General features: G+C 38.7%; 1 long non-coding RNA gene across 1 annotated transcript in view; it reads right to left on the bottom strand.

Moving 5' to 3' along the window:
- Nucleotides 1-4,404: 4,404 nt before the first annotated feature.
- Nucleotides 4,405-10,275, bottom strand: part of LOC135980853 (uncharacterized) — a 29,247-nt gene continuing 23,376 nt past the window's right edge. Inside the window, exons 2-3 of the long non-coding RNA XR_010597758.1 lie at nt 5,618-5,829; nt 4,405-4,510 (exon numbers count right to left, since the gene is read on the bottom strand). This is a non-coding gene — a long non-coding RNA (uncharacterized LOC135980853). The remainder of the gene's footprint in view (nt 4,511-5,617; nt 5,830-10,275) is intronic.

Raw genomic sequence — 10,275 nt, 5'->3', positions numbered from 1 at the left:
TTTTCATACTTTTTCTGATTTCATCTGCTCTTTCATATATGTATGAGTCACAGCATGTTTGGAAGTAGAATACCAAGTCTATTCAAGCCTTACTTAACATATCAGATATTTTTTTTTCTTTCAATGCATGCTACTTCTAATTATAATTAGTGAAGGGTTGTAAAACACATGCCCTTCACATACGCTGGTCACAATTAATAAGTAAGCATTTCCCAATGACTACTGCACATGAAAATCTGAGATACCAAACCTTTTACTTACACTTACAAAACATGAAAGCCTTTGGCTATCTATTTGTAAAAGCGTGTTTGGAGGTACCCAAGTCCTTGTGATTCTAGCGTGGTATCTCTCCACTATCAGTTCTTGCTATGTTGCTAATGACACAATAGTCACTGTAGCCCCCTATACAACTCTACTTGCCACCACATACTTAAATACTATGATAAGAGTGATAGAAAATGTAAATTAGATAGATCACTCCCTAAGAGCAATAGGAATTACATTGGGGTAGGTGGTACTTGTGCACTCAACATCTGCAGGTAAGTCAATAGAATCAATAAGCTATTTTTACAAACTACTAGATGCATTACTTCAACATTATCCTTTCAACCTTCTAAGCATCCACCTTTGTTTATCTACCCACCTTAGTGTGGTATGTGGCATTGGTAGGGTGTATGTTGGGATGAGAATTGTGATTCTTTTATATAATTATTCATTCAGACCACAAGTAAGACAAAATGCAGGTTTCCAACTTGTGCAACCTCTTATTAATAAGAATCACAAAGGTAAGTGAACGCAGATGTATGGATGTGGAGAAACTCATGATGCACAGAGGAGGTCATGAGCTTGATACCAAACAATGCAAAGGGGGATTCTGTACAGTGATTACTAGATTTGGGCAAAATTTTCCAGATGATACTTTTTGCACTGAAAAATGCAGATTTGGGGCAACCAAAACATTTCCCAAAATGATTTTATTGGAAAAATAATCCCAGTCTCTTCTGACACTTTCAAAATGAACCATTTCAATTTTCCAGGCAAAATGGTGTTCCCCTATGTCCCAGTTCTTAGTGTGCTCACCTGGGAGGTGGGAGATCCAGCTTTGAATTACCACTTTGAGGCAGGGATTTTAACCCCCTCCCAGGTGACTACCCTAACAACAAGTTACAGGGTATTCCAGGGTGGGGCTTTCTCATTCTCTCCTGGTAAAATTGTTCCAATTTGTATTAAATTCTTCAATATTCATTGGCCAGAGAGAAAGCGTGAGTATCACACCTGGTCTACACTTAACATTTAGATCGACCTAAAGATTCACACCCCCAAACTCTGTAGGTAAGCTGACCTAACCCCCACTGTACATGGGGAACATGACTTATGAGGAGAAGCTGAGGGAACTGGGCTTATTTAGTCTGCAGAAGAGAAGAGTGAGGCGGGATTTGATAGCAGCCTTCATCTACCTGAAGGGAGGTTCCAAAGAGGATGGAGCTAGTGTAGCCTATAGGACTAACCTGCTTGCTTGCATATATATATATATATATATATATCTTTTCTTATAGTTTAAGTATTTGGTTTATTGTAATAGGTTTATAGATTTATATTAAAGTAAGTTTGGCTGTAATGCAAGAGACCTATAGACCATATCCTGTATGTTAAGCTAAAGCAAAGTTAGCATATCTGTATTAAGACCTTTTACTCAGAAAGCAAAGTTGACATATATCTTGCTACCTAAATAGATGAGTACCCATGCCTATATCCATGACCTTTTATCTAGACCAATAGACAATGGACAATGGCATAGGTGGTTTTTCAATGTTGTACCCACAAACTTAACAAGGGCACCACAAGAGACTGATGTGCATACATACCTGTCATCAATACGCACATACATATTAGCCTATGGGGTAAGCGTACCCTAACATTTTGTGGGTGAGGAATGAAATTTGGGCATAGGAGGAAGGATTTCCAGCACTTTGCCCTATAAAAGAGGTGACCCACCTCAATAGAGTACTCCATTCTGGATTATTCTGCTCTATCATTTCTATTCTTACTTCTTCTATTTCTACTCTATCTCTCTATCTATTCTATCTATCTACAATGACTGCTACTATTAGTAGGCTATCAAGTATCAGAGGGGTAGCCGTGTTAGTCTGAATCTGTAAAAAGCAACAGAGGATCCTGTGGCACCTTTAAGACTAACAGAAGTATTGGGATGCTGTACTTGTTCTTAAACTTTAAGTTTCAAGGGAACTAAGCTTGGTTTCCCTAAGTTTTAGTCTTAGTTTTATTAGGTTTTAATTTTAAGTTTAAGTTAGTCAAGTAAACCCTAATTTCATTTTGATAGCTCTTAGCATTAGATTTCTTCTAAGCACTGCATCCCTCACTCAAGAATTAAAAACCTGAACTGCAAGGCTGGTCCTGTGTCTCTTACCACTAGGTTATCAAGAAAGGGTGTAAGTATATTAACCAAAGCTTTGTTGCATATAATACTATATTAGCATATGTATCTTTTGAATAGCAGTAATGTAATTGTAACTTTGTAACTCTGGGTATTTTACCATTTACCTACTATAATTAATTTTAATAAAAAGTCTTTAAGACTATATCTGTTTCAGTGTGAGCTTGCTGTCATACCCCCAAGGGTCCTCTGTAAATTCTGTGAAGCCCGATTCAGGACAAGAACTTTTATCTTCTGTTCAAACAGATTGGCAAGCCTAAAACCCATACTCATTAATATTAATGATTATAATTATTAATAAATTAAAATTAAATAAAATTAAATTAATAAATTAAATTCCCATATTATCCAAATTAATATTATCAGTACACTCTAAATCAGGCTAAATTAGGCTGTTCTCAGTGGTGGCAGAAGACAGAACAAGAAGCAATGGTCTCAAGTTGCAGTGGGGGAGTTCTAGGTTGGATAGTAGGAAAAACAATTTCACTAGGAGGGTGGTGAAGCACTGGAATGGGTTACCTAGGTAGGTGGTGGAATCTCCATTCTTAGAGGTATTTAAGGCCCTGGCTGGGATGATTTAGGTGGGTTGGTCCTGCTTTGAGCAGGGGGTTGAACTAGATGATCTCCTGAGGTCTCTTCCAACCCTAATCTTCTATGATTCTATGTGGCCAGGTTGATAGCTGCTCAGGGAGGGTGGTTACCTATATCAATGGGGAAAAAAAACATCCCTTGATGTAGGAAGTGTCTACACTATGTCACTACAGGAGATAGCATTGTTTCCATGATCATAGCAAGAACAAACAGAAGGCAGTTTCCTTGTTCAGAAATTCAACCATGCTTACAGACCATGCTCTGCCCCAAATAAGCTTTTTATTGGCTTCCTGTCATGGTTATGCTACCAGTGCTTCTCTGGGATTCCAGTGGCTTTCCTGACTGTTTTTCTGGTCCTCCCTCTCACACACACAGCTGCTGCATTTGCAATCAGCACCCTGTGAAACTCAGGCACGCACTTAGCTCTATTTTTGATCAGCCTTGCGTGTGTCCATGTCCCTTGGGTTATGTTTTCTATTGTTTTAGATATCTTACCCCATAAAGGAGCTTAATTAATTCTTATATTTAGCCTGACTGAAAAGTGGCTAGGAAGCTCATCAGTCACAATGAAGTCTATGATTGCCCATAGATCAAAGACACACCTGGGATCCACCAACTCCCTCCAACAGTGTAATAGAACAGATGGTTGTAGGATGTTTCTGCACTAAGCTCCATAGGTGTTGGTGGTGATTGGCTGAAACATGCCTAGTTCCAGCCTGCTTGCTCCTCCCCTGGTCTGCCCACTGCCCAATTCTCCCATTTTGTGGATCCCTCACCCTGTAGAGAATCTTCTGCAGGACCAAGAGGAAGGGCTGGATGCTGCATGACCTCTGCAACCCCACTTTCCAAGAGGGAGGGGAAGTTCCATGCATGGAGCATGCCATCACATATGGAATTGGGGGAAGGACTGGAATCATTAATATTTGCATTCATTGTATGTATTTGTTATGGTTTTTACAATGTCATTTTAGGTCACTTCTAAACATGTAATATTGTCCCTTTTGTAGAGTCACATTTATTCTGAACTTTGTAGTTAAGATTTTGATATTATGCCTTTGATTTTCATTGACTGAGCTGCCTCTACATCTAAGGTAACTGCATAATGATGTATTGTAGTAATCTTACAGGTAAAATAATACAAAAATAACTACCATTAAACTGCATGGCTTGACATTTGTTAAGAAAGGGACCAAAATTATTCTCTTCTTTGAAAAAAAATATTTTTTATTTTTTTCTGTTAATATGAGGATAATAATTTCTGGGAAACATCTGGATGCCAGCATTGTTTGTCCTGTTTAATGGTCATTTGACCTGAAATAACCGTGGTTCCAGTGAGGTATTTGAGAATATTACCCTGCACTTGAAATCTTCACTTACCTAATTCATACTGAGCATAAACACGTAAGATCAAGGGACACTCACTGAAGCACGTGTATTTACTGGAGTGAAGTATTCATATGTGTTCTGGTTCAAAAAAAAGACAGAAATGAGTGTTCATGCTACTGGAATACTTTAATTCATGTCTTTTATGATTCCCAGTAGCACAATTATGGTGTATTGTTGTACTTTTAAATACAATTTACTGTTAAGATGTACCCATTGCACAGAAAGCACAGATAATGTCCAATACTGGAATAGACGACCACTTATTTCATGATAACAGAAGTTATTGAATAAATATTTCCTTTTGTAGTATAGGATACTGTGTGACTTATCTATAAATATTTATAACATGCTGAATTACAATTTACAGAGCCAAGCAGGCCACTTGAGGCACCCCTTTACACATCTTTCAGTTCACTATCTATAGCATAGAGGTTATTTCTTCAGGATATATTATTTGTGTGGATTATAGGGTGCCCTGAACAGAATAGCATCAGAGACAATATTATATTCCTTTTAGTCAGATATGATTGCTGAACCAAAAGCAAGCCACAGCCTCAGGACCAAATGCATAGATATTCTCTTCTATGTGTCATGGGTCGTGCCAAAGTGCTGATGCATACCATGAGCAAAATCACCATGGGAAGTATGACGGGTTCAGTCACAGAGACCCCCATGGGACTGTTACCTGATGTGCTAAAACTACCTCTAAACCCATTTTCCCTGTCAGCTTGGGACTCCAGAACCCTGCCTGTTTGAGCCAGACATGCTAGTCTGCTGCAACACAGACCCAGGTCTGGTTCAATGCGCCCAAAGCTGCAGACTTTAATCCAGAACTGCTCAGCAAGTTACCTATCTCCAACACCCAGACACCCAGTTCCCAATGGGATCCAAATCCCAAATAAATCCGTTTTACTCTGTATAAAGCTTAAACAGGGTAAAATCATAAATTGTCAGTCCTCTATAACACTGATAGAGAGATATTCACAGCTGTTTGCTCCCTCAGGTATTAATCACTTACTCTGGGTTAATTAACAAACAAAAGTGATTTTATTAAGTATAAAAAGTAGGATTTAAGTGGTTTCAAGTAATAAAAGACAGAACAAAGTAAGTTACAAAGCAAAATAAAACAAAACACACAAGTCTAAGCCTAATACATTTAAGAAACTGAATACAGGTAAATCTCACCCTCAGAGATGTTCCAATAAGCTTCTTTTACAGACTAGACTCCTTCTTAGTCTGGGCCCAATCCTTTCCCCAGTACAGTCCTTCTTCCAGCTCAGGTGGTAACTAGGGGATTTCTCATGACTGGCAGCTCCCTTTGTTCTGTTCCACCACCTTTTAGATCTTTGGTACAAGGCGGGACTCCTTTGTCTCTCTCTGGGTTTCCACCCGTCCTTCTAAATGGAAAAGCACCAGGTTTAAGATGGATTCCAGTATCATGTGACGTGTTCACATGCCCTATGAGACTTCATTACTCAGTGGCTGGCACCCACGTATACAGGAAGGCTTACAAGTAAACAGAGCCATTTACAACCAATTGTCCTAGTTAATGGGAGCCATTAAGATTCCAAGCCACCATTAATGGCTCACACTTTGCATAGTTACAATGAACCTTCAGAGTAATACTTCATATTTCTAGCTTCAGATACAAGAATGATATATTCATACAAATAGGATGAATACACTCAGTAGATTATACGTGTTCAATGATACCTTACAAGAGACCTTCCGCATAAAGCATATTCCAGTTACATTATATTTACAGGAAGAATCATCAGATGTTGTAATTCATACAACACATAGAATATTAAGATAAGCATCAAAATTAAACCTAAAACCTAATCTGAGATGTTTTAAATGTCACATACAACAAGGAAAGAGACATGGTATTAGTTGCCTTGATAACAAATTAGTACTGCACTTCACTGCTATGTGTCGGGGAGGTTATACAAGTTCAGCTCCTCAACTTCATATTTCTCACCTCTGCTTTTGTCTAATCCAGTCTTAATGAGGCTACAGTAACTGTGATTAGTAGTGGTTATAGAGCATTGCTTAACATAAAGCCACACTGGGTAGACCAGTTGAAACTAATGCTGTGGAAAATATCCTTAGAGGCAGGCACTGAATGGGTGAGGTAGAATCTTAGAACATTATCCAAGGAAGTGAAAGGTTCCTTCAGAAGAATGTTTTTTGTATGTTTGTTTGGAGATCTTATTGTGTTTGTATAGTCTTTTCTGGCCAAAGCCTTGGAATGTATTTTCCACTAGACAATTAGAAGGAGAGAGAAAATTTCTCCATTTTTACATTTATCAGATTTAAAGAGGTTACAATATAGAGTTTTGACCACCTCTACTACTTTTTCCATTATTAGATTAAGATGGCAGGCTGGTTTTAGATACTCAGATACTATGGTGAAAAGCTTTTGAAATGCTGAGAAGTTAAATTGTTTGGAAGAGAGCATAGTTCTAACTTCAGCTGAAAGAAGCTACCACAGCATAAATTAATTGCAGACTGAGAAGAAGTTGTGCATACTGGAAGTCTGGTACACATCAGGAAGAGACATTCTTGATGCAGAGGGGAAAATACAATGGCAATGGAGACTATCAAAAGTTGTAAGGTGGTCCAAGATGTGTCTCCTTGCAAGGACAGAGAGGGGAAAGCCAAAGAAGGGGAAAAAATGACAACTGTGTGAGGAATAGGGCTGCCTCATCCCTCCACCCTACAAAAGTAAAGTTTCAAGGATTTTATAGGGCAGCCTAAGCTCTGCTTTCAGCTACTTTGAGCTACCTTAGCAGCACAATGCAGATGGAAGGCTGCTCTAACAGAGCATCTGTGGAATCCCCCTGCCAGAGGAGAATCTTTGAGCACGGATGGGTGACACACCTCCCTAGAGACTTCTAGAGTAAGTTGCACCTGGGGCTGTTTTGGCATTGGGTGTCCCAAGAACAGGGAAACTAAACAGAAACAGGGTTTTAAACCACCTTTTCCCACTCCTGCTTTCTTTCCTGGAGGACCTGACCCTATATGAAATGCCTTCTCCCTATATTCACATAGAAGACATGGGTCATGGTCTTCCGAGATAGTCTCACTACTACACAACCAGATGGCAGCCTGAGAAGTTACTGTGTGCTTGCTTGGGTACCCATGACAGTTCCTAATTTTAGAAATAAGAACCCACAATAAGGCCCAAAGTTTGACTTTATATTCCTGTTTGGAAACTAGCAAAAATGTAAAAACTTTTACTGCTTTAAGACCATCTGTTGTAAATGGACCTGCATATGGCGACTTAATATTTTATCTTGTTTTTATGGTTTGCTATTCTGCCTAAAATAGGATTAATGTAAGGATCACTTGTAACAAAGAGCGAAAGTAAACAAACAGGCAAAGATAGCATCTGTACTGGTACAAGTGCAACCTTAGTGCATCTGAAGAAGTGAGGTTTTTCACCCATGAAAGCTCATGCCCAAATAAATCTGTTAGTCTTTAAGGTGCCACTGGACTCCTTGTTGTTTTTGGTGGATACAGACTAACACCGATACTTAGTGGAACTTGTAACGCAAGCCACATTTTGCTATCTTCACCTCTCATTAAGTAGTATCTTAATCCATGAATAGCTCATTCATTTCAGTGGGGCTGCTATTCGAGTATGCTGCTAGTCAACATGAATAGGAACTTGTCTACACTGGCACTTTACAGCGCTGCAACTGTCTAGCTCAGGGGTGTGAAAAAACACCCCCCTGAGCACTGCAAGTTTCAGCACTGTAACGTGCCAGTACAGACAGTGCACCAGCCCTGGGAGTTGTGCTCCCAGCACTGGTAGCTACACCCTTCGTGGAGGTGGATTTTTTATAAGCCGTGACTACACACGCCATGTTAAAGCACTGCTGCAGCAGCGTTGCCGTGGCAGTGCTTTAAGGTTGCCAGTGTAGACTAGCCCTAGGAGTGGAAGAACTGGAACCTTTGTCAACAGAAGTTGGTCCAATCAAATATCTTACCTCACCTACCTTGTCCTGTATTCGTATTAGTGGCAGCAATTTTGGACAGCTTGTGGAAGGAAAAGAAGATCTTTACATAGCCCCTGTTTTTAATCCCTATAGGTATCCATTCTGGCCCACCCAAGTTGGTATTCAGATCCTTGGCACAAGGACAGTTTTTTTGTTTTGTTCTTTGCACAGCACCTAGCACATGGGGTCCTGGACCAGGACTTGGGCTCTTAGGTACTGCAGTAATATAAATTATAAATAATAACACCACCACCAGAGCAACAACACTTAAATAAAGAAATATAATTTTGTCAGTTCTAGATGGGCAGTGACAAAGTTTAAATCTGAATTTAGATCTGAATGTATCAATAGTTTGGTGTTTCGATAAAGAATATTGCAGCTATTAGGCCAAAAATGAAGTTTAGATCCGGACCCAAACTTTCTCAAGGTTTAGGGATGTAGAGATCTTCCATGGTTGTCATGCAGGTCACTGTTTAACCGGTATATATCATGGAATGAAATACATTTAAACATGCAGTAATAGCAGACATTAGATTCCATAACTAGATAATGCAAAACTAAACTCAAAACGAAAGGGATGTGGTTCTGAACTGCACTGCTGGTAAATCTTTCATATCTACATGATGAAGAACTCTCTAAGCAATGAGCCAGGGAAAACAGCAAAGATTTCCCAGAAAATGCAGAACAGTTTACAACAATGGAAAATCACAGGACAAAGAGAGTGTAAATATATGGATTGTATCTTGTTTATACTGAAGAGAAAGGCTGTGAGTGGGCTTAGACCTCTACAATGAGTGCAAAGGTCATAAAAACAAAGATTTTTTAAAACAATTATTCTTCCATGGTTTTCAAGGTAAGGTTTATCTTATTGTGAAAATGTGCTTATCTTATCAGTCACTGCTGTCACTATTCTACTTTATTCTGCTCTCTCTTTGCACTATTATGAAAGGAAAGGAGGTCTTAGTTCTGTGGGTTAGGTTTATAAAGGTAGTTTATTTGTCCTTGTGCTTCCCTGCTTTTATGCATGTATTCATTGTACTTTCTTTTTAAATAACTAAGGTACCTTATCTTTTATTATACGCCTCAAACATTCAAATAGAAAATCTACTGAAAAGTATGGAAAATCTTGCAGAATCTCTAATGATAAACAAATACTAAGGAAATAAAGAAATACTCAATATTAGGTCTATTCAAAAGGGTAAGTTTATAGTGTGATTATTACTTTTGCCCTTGAGTTCTAAATTTTTGTTGTGTTTTTTATCATTGTGATAGTTGTACATGCTTTCTGGCCATTCCTTTATAGTGAATGACAGGATGACTGCCATGTTATATTTTTTGTCTAGATGCTTTGCATCAAGAGGATAGGGTGGACACCCAAAAATAAGTGACAAATAACTAAGAATTATTTCCTGATGCTTGGAGGTTCATTACTGTGGCCAAAATGCACATCACTGCATATAATCACACTATGTTCACTTCACTCCATAGGGCTCTGATGATAATGCTACCAGTGTCTACTTGTCTGCTGTGTTTTGTTATGTTGCTGTTAACTTGTCATAAAACATCTAGGAATTTCAGCTTTGCATGCTTATTATCACTGACAGCCCAGGTTTTCTACCTTTCCACCGGTGCTTGTCATATTATTGTCAAAATGTCAATTGCACTGGTGCAATCCACTTCTGCCCGTCCACTGTAACTCATCGCATCCTCTATTTCACAATCACTCGGCATCTCAAATTGCTCATAATGTATATTTCTCTTTTTATTCCACTCTGTCCATTCATTCACATAATCACAGAAGTTAGACGTAGTCTGAATTATTTTGTAGGTCTTTTCTAT

Source organism: Chrysemys picta, chromosome 1 (genome assembly GCF_011386835.1).
Source record: "Chrysemys picta bellii isolate R12L10 chromosome 1, ASM1138683v2, whole genome shotgun sequence".
NCBI lineage: Eukaryota > Metazoa > Chordata > Testudines > Emydidae > Chrysemys > Chrysemys picta.
This window is presented reverse-complemented; position numbering and strand designations above follow the sequence as displayed.